The sequence below is a fragment of the Thunnus albacares genome, chromosome 20 (genome assembly GCF_914725855.1).
Source record: "Thunnus albacares chromosome 20, fThuAlb1.1, whole genome shotgun sequence".
In the NCBI taxonomy this organism is placed as follows: Eukaryota; Metazoa; Chordata; class Actinopteri; order Scombriformes; family Scombridae; genus Thunnus; species Thunnus albacares.
In genome coordinates, this window is record NC_058125.1 from 17,302,458 (window position 1) to 17,321,469 (window position 19,012).

Consider the following 19,012-nt stretch of genomic DNA (forward strand, 5'->3'; position numbering starts at 1 on the left):
ACGAGCAATTCCTATAGGACTGAATGGGCGCCATTTTTAGTCCGGTATCCAGCTCTTATAATACATCCATGGGTGGGCTTCATGGATGGATCAAGCCCCCAGGAATGGCACTGGGCTGTGAAGCCAATTTGACATAGTGGCCAAACCGTGTAATTACAACGTCACGTGACACTACTGGGCCGAAAAAGACTTTTTCCCATAGACTTACATTGTGAAAGACATGACTGTAAATCAATGGATAATTTTTTTTGAGCATCAAGTCTAAAAGATTTGCACGATTGAATTGTTTTATCCCCATTCAAGTTAACCGGTGGGCTAAACCGCAAGTAGTTGGCTCGGCTAGCGAAGTCACTGGTGCGCTTGCTCTATGGGCCCAATGATCCTGGAAGATCCAGGTAATTTCATACCTGGAAGTCGAACTTTTTTGGCTTCATGTGCCACTGAGCATAGGAATGAATGGAGCCCAGCCTCCAACGCTGTATCCAGTTCTCTTTATACATCCATGGGATGGATCCATCATGGATGTATTATAAGAGCTGGATAGGGCTTTGCTGCTCAGCCTTGAGGCCAATTTTTCCCAGTGGCCACTTGTGGTATTGCAGTAAAAAATCCCCCTGCAGCCCAAAAAGCTTTTTTCCCATAGATTACTATTGTAAAAGAGACATCTGTAAAACTGTTGACAGGACACCTCAAACTGCAAACAAGGTCAATTATGACTTTTTCTATTATGAACTGTTGATCCATGGAGGTTTTATATTTGTTCAATTTTCCTCAAGCTAAGTCTGTGACGCCATCACAATGTAAGGTCTAACACCAAAATAATCCATTACGAGTAACAGTCACATGCTAAAATTTGTATTAGAGTAAATGTAAACAAGTATTTGCTGTAAAATGTACTCGAGTATCAAAAGTACTCACTGTGTTGAAGATCAGAGTTTTGTCTTTCTGTCAAATGAAAACCTTGTATCTCCAGCTGAGAAAACAATCTCACCACAAGGTCATTTTAGTAGCTGCTCTGTTCTGGAGCTTTTGATCATTTCACTTGATCTTCATCAGCAGATGAAGGAGGGCTTTCCTCAGGTGTCATTGAATGTTCAAATTTCTGTGCACTATTCTACATTTCCATGACAACTGTGCTAACTTGGATGATGAAGATAATGTGATAAGAGGAAAAGCTACTAAATAGGCCTTGTGGCGAGATTTTCTCAACCACTCAGCTTGTGTCTCCAGTTTGGGGGATTTTCATGCTTTCACATTAGTTGAGTGCATGCATCCACACAGAGAAAGGAGTCTCAAATGTTTTTGTCAGGGTTCAAAAAAAGTTGACAATTGGCAAAACAACAACAACAGCCATTTTTGTTTGTTTATTGCATGTTAGATGTTCAATCTCAGGCTGAAAAGTAGTAAGTGTCAGAGTAATTGAGTAAAACTACATTATGAGGAAAAACACAGAAAGCCCAAAGTGGAATTCATACTACACTGAACCAGTGCCTCAAAAGTGTATCTACTTACACTTGAGTAAATGTAAGCTACTTAGTTACTTCCCACTTGTGCTAACTTTTAATGGTGGTCCAAGAAAAATATCAGGAAAAAAATCACCCTGTTCAGAGTTATATGAAAATATAAAAATGTATTATATAAAAATGTAGAGAAGTCTACCCTACAGCTGAAAATAATACGATTTTACATTTCACATAGCATATGGGAACACACTGATGAAATATATATTGTGTTTTTTTTTCTGAACTCGATAGTCTACATAAGGATTTGTCAGCACATCTAACAGGATTCTCACATCCTGCATGAGCCTACAGAGAGGATATTACAAAAGTGATGAAGAATATTTAATTCAACAGTAAATACACAGAGAATGTCTCAATGCGGTGATAAACAATATCCGTATAGCACAAAATACTATGAAAGAGCTTAATATCAAGAGCAGATAGCCAAATCAGCTCATATGTGCTCAATGGAAGCCAATAAACAGAGGCACTCTGCCTCTCCTGACCTTCACTTCTGGTTTAGATCGGGGCGATAAAGCAGGCGCAACCTCAATAAAACCCAAACAATGGAGTAAAATAAATAGATATTAAATTAAAGCAGAGGCAATACTGGCTGAACTGCTGCAGGAATTCAAGAACAAAAGCTCCTTTGTGCAGTTTAATATTGTCTACAATCACCACCTCATGATACATTTCCAATCATTTCCATCTCTTGCCTTGACGTATCAACACATATAATCATCTTGTGTTGGAACTTGCAAATGAGTATATAAACACGGCTGCTCAAACACATTTGAGCAGCCGTGTTTATATATTAAATGCGCTTCATGCTCCCAGTTTGGCCTTTTTGTATTGGAGTTAATATCAAATTTGTAATCTGTCTCATCTCTGGATGTCCAACGAGGAAGATTTTATAGTGTCAAACATTGTCATGCGTGCATGTTTGTGTTGCAGAAACTTTACAGTCTCTGCATTTTATGTTCTTTTAGGCATTAGGGCTCACCGACTACTAAAAATAAGTATTTTGCAGAGGAATTAGCAATTGTTCTTTTGGTAACATTACATACTGCTGCTGCAAGACCTATATTGCTGTCTTCAGCCTTTTGTCATGGCTGAAATACGACCCTCTTCAGGTCCACTGCATGCTTCAAGTGGTTCCTGAAGCTTTGCGTCTACCATTGTGAGTGATAATGTCATTTTCACCTAATGCACCTGAAGAGCTCCACTGTGTGTGTGAGGAGCTGCTGAGGGTTTTCAGGTCCCCTCTAAAGTGTAATTAGAATTCATACCTAGGGAGTATTGTATAGAGGGCTTAGTGACCATAGTATAAAGAAATTAGTATGATCTGGAGAATGATAGTGGTATGAATTTCAGGGAAATTTGTTAGAACAGTCACACACAAGCAGATGATTTTCAGTTTCTAGTTATGTAAAAAAAAAAAAAAAAAAAATCATAATTTTTCACACTGACGATATTTCCATTTTCAATCTTTCAAATCAACTACCTCATTTGCAGAAGTAATGGCTACACGGCATCGCTGATGCTCTGCTCACTAATTTTTGCTCATTTCCTTTGAATTATTAATACGAGAGATTCTCCATATGCTCTGCGAGGATTCTTGTTCATTCGTTTCGGAGAGAATTAGCATTTTACAGTGAAGAGTATAAAGAGCTTAACTGCCCCAATCAAATGTGGGTGATTTAAATCTTGTCTAATCAAGATGTTTAATAGGGGTTGCAGCTGGATGACCTGAAGTAAATGGTCTGAAAATGTTCCTGGGTCTCAATCACCTGTATAATTAGGGGCCATTTCACCTGAAAAAGCCTGGGTGCTGCTAAAAAAATGTTTTCAAAAATAAGACTGTATAAATGAGGTGAAATGACCCTTTTGAGGTTGTTTTTTGCTAAAGTGCTGCATGCTAAATTACTGACAAAACAGACAACTACATAATAATCCCCCTGATATTATAAACCTGGGCTCAAAAATGGAACCAAGAAAGCATGAAAAACAGTTTTGGTATCGACCTCGGAGAGCTGTCTTTGTGACTGGCCAGCATCAGTAATTAGCTATGCAATATGAAGAGGTAATTTGTATGCTAAAGTTTAATTGTTCAATTATCACTGGATGTGAGAGGAGGCCTTGATGCCATTTCATCGTGTTTGAAAATAGTGTTGAACCCCTCGTGCCACATATTGTAATAGTTGGCAATTACAGAGAGAGCCCTCTAACTAAGTTGATTGATGCAGGCTGGCCCTGCTGAAAAGCCTCTGCTACCTGCTCGGTGCAGTCATTGGCAGTGAAGAGTTGTGCCATTCAGCCTACAGAGCTGAACCAGCCGGGCTCTCACTATGGAAAAGGACCTCAACTAGCTGCTGATAGACAGCATAAACACCAACTATGAGTACTGAGGACAACATGTTAAATCAACATTATTACAAAGTAAACAAGAGAAGATTAGTCGAGCATGCATTGTTATCAGGAAGCGACTATAAAGAAGCTGCTTTTGCTTCTTGTTCATTAAACAGAAGAAGAAATGAGTTCACATGAACAATAAACATCAGTTTATCATTTTTCATGCTGTCCTGGATACAGTTCCAAAAAATATTTTTATTGGCGCGTCCTCAACTTTGCATTTCACTCTGGGATGATTTGCATTTGCTTCCATTTCGCTGATGCTTGTATTGAGGCCAAAGCGACTGTCGAGTGCAACTAACCAAACCATTGAGGATTATATACTTTCTCAGTGATAAATTCTTGTATAGTGACATGTCAAGGATTGCCAACAACAGATACTGTAAGAACAGTTTGTGCCAGTTTTAAAATTATTCTTTTGAAAAAACTTGACTGTCAGTATAAATTTTTTTTTTTTTTTTTTTTTTTTTTTTTTTTACAACAGCTAAATAATGAACTAAGAAGCCTAGTGTTGCTATCTACAGGCTGCAATTAAACAGGACAATAAAAGGCACCTACCATTGAGATGATTACAAAGCCTGCACACCGTAAGAGGTCCACTTTTGCTCTGAAAGCAAAAGACAACGTGGGAATTGTATTTGATCACTATGTTGCAATTTTAGGCTGCAAAGGATATAAAAAAGAGTAAATAAATAAGAAATAAAAGTGTGTCCGTCTGTGATCCTCGTCTTCTGGGAGTTCTGGAGTCAGTATACTGACATTTATCATATAATTACAGCTTCACAATCAGTTTCTGATGACCTGGGATGATGACCAATGATTATGGTCCATTTCATGCTATTCAGGGGCCCAGATGGGAATCCAGGAGACAAAAGGGGCCCCTTCACTCTCACCCGGCAGCTTTTCAAGATTCTCATTAGCGCTCTAAATTGAACCATATGTGTCCGATTTGTAATTAGCTCCTGTAGTACAAGGGGTGACAATGTCTGCGACAAAGTGGAGGTCCACTCTGTTCTCAACAACACAGGTGACAACACGGTGAGATCATTTAGGCTTTGGATTTACATTTTTCAGCAGAGGGAACAAATATGGACAGAACTGTGAAATCTTTTTATTTACATTTTGCATAAACAATTTTTATTTCTCTATTTCTACATAGAGGAGAAAGAAATGTTGTCTCTGTGTTATACTGGATATTTTGAAGCTAAATTACACAACATTATTGCAAGGCAAAGCCAAAATTTAAGACACAGAAGAGAAGAAGCATTCAACAAATGTTCAGACGTCTCAGTACCTTAAGACTCTACAACAAAAACTACAAGGACCACTTGAACTGTGCAAATGCTGCCTGCTTCAGTTTGTACAAATCTAGCCACCCTCCACTCAAAAATGTGTTTCTCCTATTACTTCAGTTGGATGTTTGAGCTTCACTGTGCAGAATGATGTATGTGCAGAATTTGACACTAGAAGACTGTTTTCACATTCATCTGCTGACGGGGGAAAGTTTAACATGTGTATGTATCAGAATTTGAGATTTCTTTGACATCAAGTTTGGAAACCAATCGTGGTCGAGTATGCAACTTATATAAGTGTGATGTGAAATTTGAAGCTCTTGTGTCTGGTGCTGGTTCAATTCTTGACTTAAATGAGGTAAAAACAGGAGAAAATACATTTTCCTTGCAGATATTTTTGTATTTTTAAACAGTTTGTCTGCAGTAATCTTTAAGCACACAAGTTGGTAAACATGGCTTTTCCTGTTCTGAACTTCAAATTAAGATGTTTTATGATCCAAGGTTAATTTGAAGTAATAATGTTTACCTGGTTACCTTGCCAAGAAGGTTATGTTTATTTGTTTGTTTGTTTGTCCATTGTTAGCACAATACCTTGTGGTCACATTTTTTCTATATTTATTGGAAATTTAGGCCAGGGCCCAAGGAGGGTTACTTTTCAGTGTGAATTTCAACATTATTAAGGGCTGTTTCGTACTTTTTCACTATTTTCTCAGGCTAACATGAATGAAAAACAAATGGCACAATGTAACCCATGATTGTCTATCACTATATGTGTATTTTTTTTATACAGATCCACATTCAGTAAAACTACAACACTACACAATTCCTACTGTTTCTTTTGTTATTGAGCAGACTGTGCAGCCTTGTTGGAGATATTTATTTTCTTTGGGGGTTATATAATGCTAGATCATTTTCATTTTGCTGATGAAATACTATGAACGTTCTTCTGCACTTGAACATGTGGCAGTGACAGAGACAGCCCCTTTGATGAGTGATTTGTAAAACCAGAGGTATAACAACAGGTATTTTCAACTCTCCCCAAACACAAAATCCCCCTTTCATGTTCCTCCAACTTGGTACTCACAGTCTGAAACAAGGGTACAATTGTGGTTGTCACCAAACAATGACATTTTTTCTTTCTTTCACTCTCTAAATTCCCCATATCATCTCTACACAGATGAGCAATTTGTCTGTCATGAGGTCTGGGGCATCGGTCCATTCTGGGCCTATTTCACTGACAACACTGTTATTAGCGGTAAGCTGAGCCAGTAGCAAATGAATCTGCCTACTGTTCATGAGACCAGGGCTCTTTTCAGTGATTAATTTGATAAATATATTAATTATGAATCTGGATGACAGTACAATCAGATTGTCAGGCTTCCAGACTTGGCCTTTGTGATAAGTCGGCTTTGAGATTGGGGTTCCTCGGGTTTCAGGAGCTGTCATCCCCGGGGCTCAGCCTCTTATCAGCGCCTGACCCATTCACTCGGTAATTTCCTGTGTGTTGTAATTAAATGGAGGCTTTCTGATTGCAAGTGACTCTCTTTAAGAGGTGCCTCTTGGGTTTCAGGTGAAAGGGATGTTGAATGGACTGGCTGTCTCCCCTGCCCTCTGCAGGACTCAACAGGCACTGAATGGCCTATTTACACAGCAGTCTGTGGACCTTTTGTACATCTGATGAAGGTAAAAGCCTTATTATTATGCCCTAGATATTTATAATGCAAAAGACACCCTCAAATCCTGAAAAGCATTTACATAGTTTGTTTATCAGGCTATATTCAAATGCACAGATGAGTAATATTCCAGCTGGTTCATCTAATCTCCAAACGACACAAATCTCTAATCAGTATGATGTCAATGGAAAAGTGCAATATAAAATCATAATATATATATATATATATATATATATATATATATATATATATATATATATATATATATATATATATATATATATAATTACTGCAGGATAACTTACACCACTAATGTCATTTGAAGAGCAGTAATAAAAAGTTATAAAAACTTTGTCTTTGCGCTTTGAAACTAAACTTAATGATGTTCTGTTACTATTGGTATCTATCTGTATTATTGGTATGCTGGCATCTTTTGGCTTCTACTTGGAAGTTTAGGAAATCCTTTGCTGGCTGCTGACAGTACATCATGGACATCTACTGTAGGTGCTGACGCAAGTCGTTCATCTCCACTCGGATACTGTTACAGAACTGGCAGACGTACATCCTGAGCCTGCAGCAGTCTACTGTCAGTCCGGTCTGATAAATGACTACAAGGCAGTAGAAGTGTTAAAAAGGTATAAAAAAAAAAAAAAAATGTGACGAAGCTCAGTTTATGGAAATTTCTGTACTTCTTAAATGATACACTCACAACTGCTGTATCGTCTCTCTACTTGAAAGAAAAAAAACATGCTCATAATAATAAAAATGAATACTTATAGAGGCTACAAGTCCTAACATGCAGGGAACAACAACATTAATCATGTCAAAAAAGTGTCAAAAATGACAAGATGTTTTCTGATTTAAGAGGTTTAACTCTATTTCACCTGTATATAGAAATAATTTCAATAGAATACCATTATATTCTTCTAAACTTACATTTTTTGAGAACTTAAGTTTGATGAGAATCTTATTTTAGGTAAAAAGTAATCTTTCAGCTGAAATTTCTCTGTGAATTGAAATTTACACATTAATTGTGTTTGATCATTTCCTATTTTAATTCACTTGTTATTAAGCCCACAGGGTTTTATAACAACTGAATTAAAGTGGGATCCAAATGAAGGCTTGAATTAGCTCAGCCACGCTGCCTCTGGAGGCACAAAAGGTCCCCCTGCTGCCCTCTTTCACTTTTCCTCTCTGGTATCACCAAGACCTATAATTAAAATCACATTCTTTCGTATGGCCGGTGAGCGCCATTAATTCAGAGAGTGGAGCCATTATGGTGGCTGTGGCTCCCAGGGTAGCACTGGGGAAAAGGCTGGGCAGTGGCTTTTCAACATTATTGGACCCTGTGTGTGCCTGCTATTAATCTCAACAAGGAGTGAAGTGGCTCCATCCCAGCTGCGAGAGCAGGACAATGGCTCCCAAAATGCAGCAGAGATTGAATAGAGTTTTGTCTTGGGCCCTTTACTTTGACCATTCTGACATTTTAATAGATTCCAACATTGTGCTTACCTTTACCTGCAATTTGTCGCTAAAATTAGGAATATGGTTCTTAAAAAAACACACAAAAAAACCCCATCATCTTTTTAGCACAAGCAGATCTTTAATTCAGGAGTCAGTATTTTTGTGCAAATTGCAAATGTTTGGAGAGAAACTGATGCTGCACCTTATTATGTCCCTTAGAATAAAAATAATAGGAATACAAAATTAGATAAATTAGAATTAATAAATATTCTTATTTATAATTAATAAATAAGAATAAGTAAAAAGAATTTAAAAACTTAATTTTTCACTTTGTCAAACAGTCTCTTGGCTGAACTCCTAAACTGTGGGTCAATTCTTGTTTATTTTCAAAGATGTCAAATAATTCATATGACTATGAAAAGCAGAACAAGCAATACACGAATGCCATTCAACAGATGCGGACTGTAATTGCAGAAAAATGACAAGGTAGATAAAAACAGCACTGATCTACCTTTGCCACAAGGAGGTACCACTGATTTAATTTTGCTGCAGTTGTGGCTCACAGCTCCTATGTGGAAGATGCTTGGAGTCTGTTTGTAATACTGCAGAGTTTCACTAGATGGCAGGAGTGCATGATTTAATGACTGAGCTTGTATCATCATGACAATGAACTCTGAAGATAATGTCTTTTATAAGCTAACCACCTGAACAAACAAGAGAGTCACATTGTGCGTTTCAATCCGGCCAACAGTGATTGCAAAGCTGCAAACCAGTTGTATCGTTTGGTGGTAAAACCCCAGTATGTATGTTTAAGTTTCCATCTGGAGAGTGTTGTGTGTCACTAAGAATATAAGAAACAGTTGATTATTTAACTGTTACATCACTATGTGAGAGCTGCCTGCTGGGGGGGGGGGGGGGGGGCCATCAGAGGTTAATTGCAGTCTCCAGCAAGCTAGATAGGCCGCCTTCATGCAAACAGGAGAAAAAAAAAACAAATTACACTCATATTCATGTAACCATGCTGATATGAAATTAATTTTATGAAGCCAAAATCTGCTGTCATCCCCTTGTTGCATTCTATTCATGCTGGCTACGTTAAGCTGGAAATAAAAGAATAATTACGCATTAGCGTTTCTTGTTGAGGTCTCTCTCGAAGGTGAATTGAACACTGATGAGATTTTTTGGGGGGGATTTATTAAATTACTGTAAAATCAAATTAAGGGAACAAATTAATCCTCGCAGTGAATTAGATCAGTGAATGAGAAAATTGAGTTTTAAACACATAGCAGGGGATGAGAAGGTGGGAATAAAACACAGAAACACAGCAGATTGTTGTGCACAGATGATTATCGAGGATGGGTGGCTGTTCAACTGAAGGTGTCCACATGGGCCATTTTTACATGCAGGTGGGGGCGGAGCATCCAGAAATAATATAGAACAAGAAACTCCATCTCATCATATTTTCATCTCAGAGAGGCAAGAAGAGGCCTTTGGCTTCTCAGTGCAGATGGCTTTTATTCCTGCTGCTGCACTTTGATGAATCCTCTCGGTGACATATTGTACAACGATACACTCGCCTCCTATCACTGTATTTTCCAGGCATTCTTATGTGCACTTAGAAAAACTGTCTCTGTTTCTGCAGTGATGTGCACCAAAGCTTGGCAATACATGACTGTTAAAATAAAGCTGTCGCTACTTGGGAATTATGTCAAATGTCTGTCGCTTGAGCGAGCAGTGGTTCTCAACCTTTTTGGCTTGTGACCCCTTAAAATGAAGCAATGCAACTTGTGACCCCTTATTAGAGTCCTGAAGCAGTAAAATTAGCCAGTAAAGTACAAGAAAATAAAAAGATGTTGTAAAGTATGTTTTATCTGCTTCCCTCTAATTAATCTAATGCTAATTATCTTGTGACAATTCAGATTTGACCCCTTGAGAGGGTCCAGAAATGTGGGTTGGAAACCATCATACTGGGGTACTTAAAAAAATAGTTTGACATTTTGGGAAATACACTTAATCACCTTCTTTAAGAGAGTTAGATGAGACAATTGATACCACTCTTATATCAGAAACACAGAGCAAGAACCAAGCAGCAATTAGCTTATTTTAGCATAAAGACTAGAAGCAGGGGTGAAACAGCTAGCCTGAAAGTTCAAAAACACACCTGCCAATATATTTAAAACTATTTAAAACACTATATCCTGTTTATTTAATCCATACACAATAGAAAAACATACTGTAGCTAACTATTTATTTACTAATAACAGTCTGGCACAGTGGCTTCTCAGACTTATCGACACAGTAATACCAGACAAGCAGAGACGCACAAAAGTACAAGGAGGTTGATGGTGTTCCTCATGAAATAGTTGAACATATTTCCCTCTAAAAGTGTTTGTAGGCTGACTTTTGATCTTTCGACAGGCAAGCTGTCTTTATGCTAAGCTAAGCTAATTGCCTCCTGGCTCCAGCTCCATATTTAGCACACAGATGAGAGTAATTGATCTTCTCATCTAACTATCAGCAAGAAAGTGAATAAGTGTATTTCCCCCTATGTTGAATGATCTCTCTAAGTCTGCATTAGTGAACCATCACTACTGACTTCTGTAGCAAAAGGAGAGACTTAGCATAATCAATCTTTGTATATTTCGCATTCAACTGATTAAGACTAAAATAAATAACATGATTTTTGGTGGAGCAATACACAATTTATTCTCTATGAAGCAGGTTTCAGTTATACTTCAGTGGTTTTTAGTTCAGTTAATATTGACAAATACTGATTGTATTTACGGGGCCACCCAAATAATTTGGCCTTCAAGGGGGAATTCCAACCCTCAGATATTTTCACTGATCACACTAGGTCAATCAGTAATAGACACAACAGATCTATTAGAAAACAAGATTGCTTTCCCCCTCAAATTACTGAAAGCTGATGTATCTGAGTGACAAACTGATTTAACAGTCAAGAAGAAAAATTCAAACAATCTGAGGGCCCTGTCTTTCTCCTCTAGTGTGAAGGAGGAAGTTCAAGTGAAATGAATTAGAAATGATTTTTTTTTTTTTGCATGTCAATATAATAAAAAGCTTGTGCCATGGAAGACAAAATATAATCCTCAGCTGTACGTTTATCTAGACGTTACTCAATACCAAAGCTCTGCAGCCTCACAGCGAATGTGACATTTGGTACTTTGCTGGAGAATTGCTAATAAGAAGATCAATACGTTGCAAATTGCGTTTGCTTTTGCTGTTTGATGTAGCAAAGGCTTCAAAGACCAGCTGATAATGACACTGTGAACTCATCTGTGAAATAAAGAGATGAAAGAAAGATAGCCTCATATTTAGGTTGCCATATGACCTGGATTGACGCCTTCAAGGGTGAAAGTAAAAACAACGTCTTCTATTTTGTGATGTGGCGACAAATCACAATAGGATAAAGCTCTGTTGCATTTTTTTTTCTTCTGTTATTAGCCTAAAAATACATCTCATTTCTGTAAGGTTCAATAGTTTTACATAATTGTGCTATAAATCTGACACAGTCCTACAGAATCTGGACAGCAAATATCTGCAGAAAAACTGTCCAGCTTGAAGATAATAATCACAGCCCAGTGCTTTATGATCCAAATATTAACAAGGAAGCTAAAAGCAATTTGTCAGCACCTACTGTAAAACACTAACACCATGTCACACTAAAATCCTTTGATTTTATATCTGTAAAACAGTTTCCTATTTGCAGCCTTGAGCATGTTGTCATGCTGCCAAAACCCTCCTGGATCCATAATGAAAATAAGGTTGTACTCCATAGTCCAGTGCCTGTATTAACAGGACGCTGATTATAAATTGCTGATGGCAAGCTCAGGCTCAGTGCTGGGTTTCCTCGACATCACCACGGCTAATGTGAAAAGACAGGGGCCTCAGATTGTTCAGGAGGGTTTGGGTGATGCACCGCTCAGCCAGGCATACACATGGAGGACACAGACAAAAGCCTCTTATCAGGGAGGCTTTTCTAACATTCATTAGTGCAATGTCATTATATTATTGGATCCTTATTACCGATGGATTAACATAAGAATTTATAATGTTGTAAGCTGGTTGAGCTGTAGCTCATTTTATGTATATCCAGAAGTTAACTATAACAATGCATCATAATTTATTAATGAACATATGTTTTGTGTGGTTAGTCTAATCTGCAATGTAACTAGTAAGCTGTAAGATAAATACAGTGGATTTAAAAGTAATCCAATGTGTAGTCAGGTACAAGTGTAAAGTGATATAAAATGAAAATAGTTAAATAACTACCCCAAAATTGTACATAAGTGAATTAATGTTACTTTCCACCACATTTAGCTAATATTTAAAGTCTCCCTCACTTCCAAAATGTGTTTTTCTTCTTGTTCCTTCACTTTGAGCTTCACTGTGCAGGATGATGTATGTGCAGAGTTTGACACTAGAGGACTGTTTTCACATTCATCTGTTGAAAGGGGAAAGTTTCTCTGTGCTCACTTTAAATCTGAGCTTAAGGAGCTTACCTACGAGCGTGATCTAGTTTGGAGCCAATTGAGGTCCAATATTCAAGTAATTCGAGTGTGATGTGGACTTAACAGAGAAGTAGGAGACATTTTGTCTCCAGCTGTTAAACTCTTGAAAGGAAATATATTTGCATATTCATAAATTCTGAATTTTTCAATGGAGAGGTCATTTTGAGGATTTTAGTGAGGTAATTGAACTTTTTTTTTTGTGGAAAAACCATATTAGACACAAATTATTATTCAAAGCAGAGTATTTTTATATATCTTTATACATGTGCGGAGGGGATTTTTAGTTTTTGTTTACTTATGCAGCAAAATTGCTCCTGTCAGTGTTATTTTATGATTTATTATATTATTGGATTGTTATTTTTGATGCATTAACATGTACACAGCAATAGCTTGTTGAGAGGAAGCACATTTTGAAAAGGAGTGGAGAAGTATAAAGTAGCATGAAATTAAATCCTCAAGTAATGTGCAGTGGCTGCAATAGTAAAGACAGTATTTGTGTGTATGAAATATCATAAAGCCAAATTATGTCAGCATTTATAGGTTTGATCTTCAAAGCAGACACACCTTTCTATCCAAAGCAGATTATTTATTAAATGATGTAATCACTGACAAAGAGTGATCTGAACAAGGTGATATTTTTTAGCCTTTTATTTTCATTCGGTTTCCAGCAGCCTCATAAAGCCAGTAGCGGTCGTGATCTCTCATTGACTGAACCTTTTACTACTGGTAATTATAGACCTGTCTGATGAGAACAGGTAGCCGGAGATGTACAATGTGACAAAAGCGCTGTTCAAGTTCATCACAAAAGCACCTCTGTGCATCGATGCATGTCATCATCATTAATGGACACGTTTGAATTAAGCTGAGTCTGAGTTGAACAGCGCTGAACTGAACTGGGGAGTTTCCTGAGGGGAGGGACAGGATATGGCCAGCCGTTTCATCACCGCAGCAGTTAACTCGAGGTGACAGCTGAAGAAACAGCTCCAGAATTTAAAATACTGCTTTAAAAATCTGTATAATGGGCCTGTGTTGCCATTAATAATGTATTCATTGCTGTGTTCTTCAGCGTTTCCTTATTTGACCTCTCTAAAATTAGAATCCAAATGAACTCCCAGTTCAAAATGTATCCGAAAAAGACTTTGATTTGAGCTTGTTGTGTCTTTTGTTGTTAATACATTTCTTCTTCTTCTTCTTTATGTTTCATAATTTTCTGACCTCATTTGGTACCAAGAAGTGTGAAAAAGGTTTCCGCTCCATTTTGATCTTAACCAACACCTGACAAAAATATCAGGGTCTTTATGCTAAATGCTCCACTATGTTCACCAGCTAGTCAATAACTTTGTCTGTTTGCTGTTTGGTGCTGCGCAGGTAGTGCACTTTGGGGTTTTAGAGCTTTTCTGTTAAAAACAGCTGCCTGCTGCAGAAAACGAAGCTGATGACAGTAGTGAGAGTGAAGCAAAACAGATAAGATGCGCCGGAAAAACAAAACAATCAGCTGAAGGATGCTATAGTGCTGCCTAAAGCTGACAGAAACTGCAAGGACAGATGATAATTATGTGTTTTTTTGTTTGTTTTTTTTGTCACTATTAGCACCCCATTTTACATTACACATAGACATTTGTTCCGTTGTTAATACAAAAATATTAGAGCGGCTTCAAATTTAACTTCAAGCTTTAACTTCACCTTTTGCTGGCTTGTGAGCATTTCATGATCCTATATCAGATTATATCAGTTCTGATTGGACAGTTCCCAGAAGCTGCCCCTCCACAAACTTCCGGTGTTTCCGGAGGCTACATAAACAAACAATGGTCAGAATTTACATTCTTTACTTGAAAGATAAACTTCTCAAATACATTCAAACCCAGATCTGTTCCAAAATATGCGTGTAACAACCTTACCAGCAAAGGCTACAGAATGGACGGCCATCTGTGGGCATGCGTGAACGGTCTGATGTCATTTCGATTGGGAAGTAGAAGTAACTTTTCAAGCAAAGCGTTCAGAGCAGGCTAAAGCTTGGGCTTTTGAGTTGAAGGCAGAATTTTTACAAAGGTTCATCTCAAGTTTTGGATCTTTTACCATGTTTAACATAGACATTCAAAATCATAACAGAAAAACACAAAAAACGTGTTATGTCCCCTTTAATATCAGCTTTCCAAAATGATCCAGCAGCTTTGGACAACTACTGTGTCCGTATATGGTTTTTAACATATGTGCAAGCTGTCATACACGTTGTACCAAACGCTGTTCAACATCAAACTGGTTGCACTCGCGATGACTACTTAGAAGTTAGGGATAACAGAGAGCTGGCTTCTCAGCATTATCGTTAGCAGTGTCAACACAAGCCTTCGCTTACTAGTTTGGCATTTCACTCTGTTTGTATAAAGCCTCTTGTCTAAGTGAGCGTCCCTCCTGTCTTCACCTATGAAACCTTTTCCAGTCATAAGGCTGCTGTGCCAATCAGCTTGCACAGTGTGTACGCAATGAGTTACACAACACATAGTCTAAAGTCTGAGTTGCACAAGTTTTCCATTTGTCATATTTGCAACAAATTCCCCTAACTTTTATTTCCCAAAGTAAGGTCCTCTGAACATATAAGTCACAAGTTGAGATATGTTGAAAATATAGTGACAAGTCTATATTCAAAAGGTGAGTCAGGAAAACGTAGAAGCTGAAGCATACATCTAGGTCGAAAATATATGCTGGCCTGCCAATCTGAGGCAAGTGAAGTGTGGAATTGGAACTGGCAGCAAATTCAAATCCACACTGTCACAGCAAAAAAAGGAGGAGTGCTGCAGGCTCTCTCTCATCCTACCGTCTCTCACAGTCAAGTCCTGCACTTGTTAAATCTTCTGACAAGAGGTATTATCTTCAAAGTGCAGATCTGCAGACTCGAGATCTTGTCTCAAACTCAGTAAACATGAAGGATCCCCTCCCCCAAAAATCTGATTTTAGGTGATAAAAAAACCCATCTTGTGCATAGTTAAAAAGATGATCAATAATGACAACGTTAAGACTATTCCACTTGGATTAAAATGTAGCTAGGGGCTGGTCCCCTGCACATCCTGTTAGAACAGCATGCAGGGAAAATGTGATTACTTGGGTATGGAACAAACTTCAGAGGATTCATTTAGAAATAGATCATCAACCAAACTGGAAAAGAAATAAACAAGTCATCTAGAGCTGAAATGATTGGTCAATTAGTCAACAATTTGATTGTTTACTTATCCTTTATCAAGCTAAAATCCAAAACATTCACTGATTCCAGCTGTTAAAATGCAAGGATTTGCTGCTTTTCTCTGTTTTATATCTTTGTAAATTGAATATATTTGGGTTTCGGGCAGTTTATCGTCCAAAACAAGCACTTTGAAGATGGACCCTGGAGAACTGTGATGGTGTTTTTATTTTTACATTTTATAGATTAGACCAGGGGTCAGCGATTAGGTTCAACCATGGGCCCTTTTTTTCAGGATTTTTCATTGCAGGGCCATTATAGCCAGTGCAGTGGAAAGGCAGGCCTGTATGTTTTGTTTGTCTTTTAATTCATTTAGGAACAAAATAGATTTATAAAACCATTAAGAGCTGTATCTTAGGGCGGGGTAATGGCATCAACACACTGTTTCTGTTCAATTGCAAACCATTTGTGTTTGTGAAGAACAAATCGTTTATGGTTACACAGACTAATTGTATAAGTGACTAATTGTGGAATCCACACATTAAACTTTAATTCCTGGTAGGTTTATTAGACTTAATTTCAACACAATTCACTGTTCAAATAGCATTGTGTGACCATGGTTTTAACGCTTCTCTTCATGTGGGGGCGGTATGAGATGTAACAAGGTTATATTATAATAATTGGGATTTACAGAAGCCTTGTTATCTACAGTAGACTTGTGAAAAAGTATGTAAAAGTTTTGATGTAAACTAATGAACTAAACTAATGTAAATTAAAGTCAAAGCTTTCATCAGGGGACCAAATATTTTTGCTGCGGAGCCAGATTTGGATCATGGGCTGCTATTTGCCAAACACTGGACTAAACCATTAATCAATTAGTCAAAAAATAATAGAAGGTTAATTAGTGATGAAAATACTTGTTAATTGCAGCCCTAAGGTCAACAATATTGCTTGTGAATAAACAATCTGAAACTTGCTACAATACTTACATGCACATAGTTGCAACAAACTCGCACAATCTACATCATCTCAAATCTTAACCAAAAAAATTTGATTTGTGTTGTGATGGATGTACAATGAAATCAGTAAGAGATGATGGCTTTTACCTGGAATGACCTCATCACTGTTTACTTCATGAAAAATATGCGAGTGTGTGTTTATTGTGTCTATATCTGGTGTGATTAATCTGTGAGACGCACTTTACCAGCATCAGACAAAGGGGCTGCTGTATTCATTCAAGGTGATATTACCTGGGGCCAGGAGGCGTCAAAGCCTATGTGTCTACTTCGAATCAGGCCTCATTTACATGGATCTGCATAGACATAATACCCTCCGCAAATAATGGCTCTTTCAGGTGGAATGAAAGGACATTCTGTATTTTTGCAAAACCGCATTCATATTTATCAACAGCTATTTCCATGCACGTCTGTCTAATGTGGCATGATGCTTAATGGGGATGTTTGTGTGGCTTTGTTCTGACTGATACATCTTTAGTAAAAATATTAATCTCAGTCATTTTTTTTTAAAGAAAATTTGGCCAGCAACAACAAAATCTCCTCATCCATCCACATCCATCCATATCACTCAATCCTCTCAAAGTGGTATTTTTAGATACATTATTGTCTGGTGAGCTGTCATTTAATTTAAAAAATAATTAGAGCGATGCCTACAAAAAACCGCACCTGTAACAGATCAACTGGTGGTTCTTTGCTGATAAGGCCTCTGAACTGACAGGAGAGAACTGCACAAGTACTTGCGTGACAGCTCTCGAGTGTGCCTTTCTCCAGAGGCTGATCGCCCCATCACATGTGAAAGTATAATGTTGGAAATGCATCCATCATAGCCAAATCCTTACTCGGGGCCAAGATGGAGCTGCATTTCAGCTTAATAACACCCAGCAGCTGGCAGGGTTGTCTGTCCTTACCCTGCAGCTGCCTTCTCTTTGCATCAAGAGCAAACATCAGCCCATATACTCCACAGCCACCATAACAGCATTTTAATGAGCCTCACTTTCTGAAAAGATCTCACTTTTCCCCCCTTGTTCCTGTTCACCTTTCGCCACCCAGGAGAGAGTGAACAGAACACAGCGGCCTGCACAGAATCACATCTCCACAGTCAAATACAACAGCCCTGCACGTGCATGTGTGTTGCAGTAACAATAACTCTTTCCGCCCACACACACACACACACACACACACACACACACACACACTCAAACCCCCCTCCCCCCTTGTAGCAACCACAACCACCACCTCACCCTGCTCCAGCGCCTTCAGTGGCTCACGTGCCGCAGCACACTCCGATGAGTCCCACGCTTCAGAGGAAAAATTCTCCACACTCAAGTCCAGAGGGGCAGCATAGTGTGGGGGCGTCATCATCCGGCTTCCAGGGAGGGGAACGGAAGATGTTGCTCCTTATCAATCTGATGAAGCAGACTTAATCAAGATATCTGAGTAAGCATGAGGGGAAGAGATGTTGCTGGGATACAATAATGGTTCAAAGCATTGAAACCACTAAATTACATTGACTCTTATCTATCAGATAAGTTTGATTCCAAAACAAGGTTTTATAGTTGATTTTAGATGAGCCAGAAAGATTAATTAATTAAGATTCAAATGCATTTGCATCATTTTGTTTTGTTTTTTGAAAATTCAAATGCATCTTAGCTGCATATTGTCTGTACTCTTTTGTGCAATGTGTGACAGTTTGTCTGTATTGTATTTATGTCTATGCAGAAAAGAAGAAATACACCCTGCATATATGAAACAATGATGGTCATTAAACGCATGTGAAATTCATAATACATGATATCTAAAAGTAGTGTTCCAAAAAACACCTATTTGCTATGTTATTTCTTGTTAGGTCTGTTTCATTTTTTCTGCAAGGATAATTTGGATCATGTGAAAAGAAGAGAACTCTCTCTAATCTTTAGGAATCCCCACTTAACTATTATCAACATTCTTTGTCT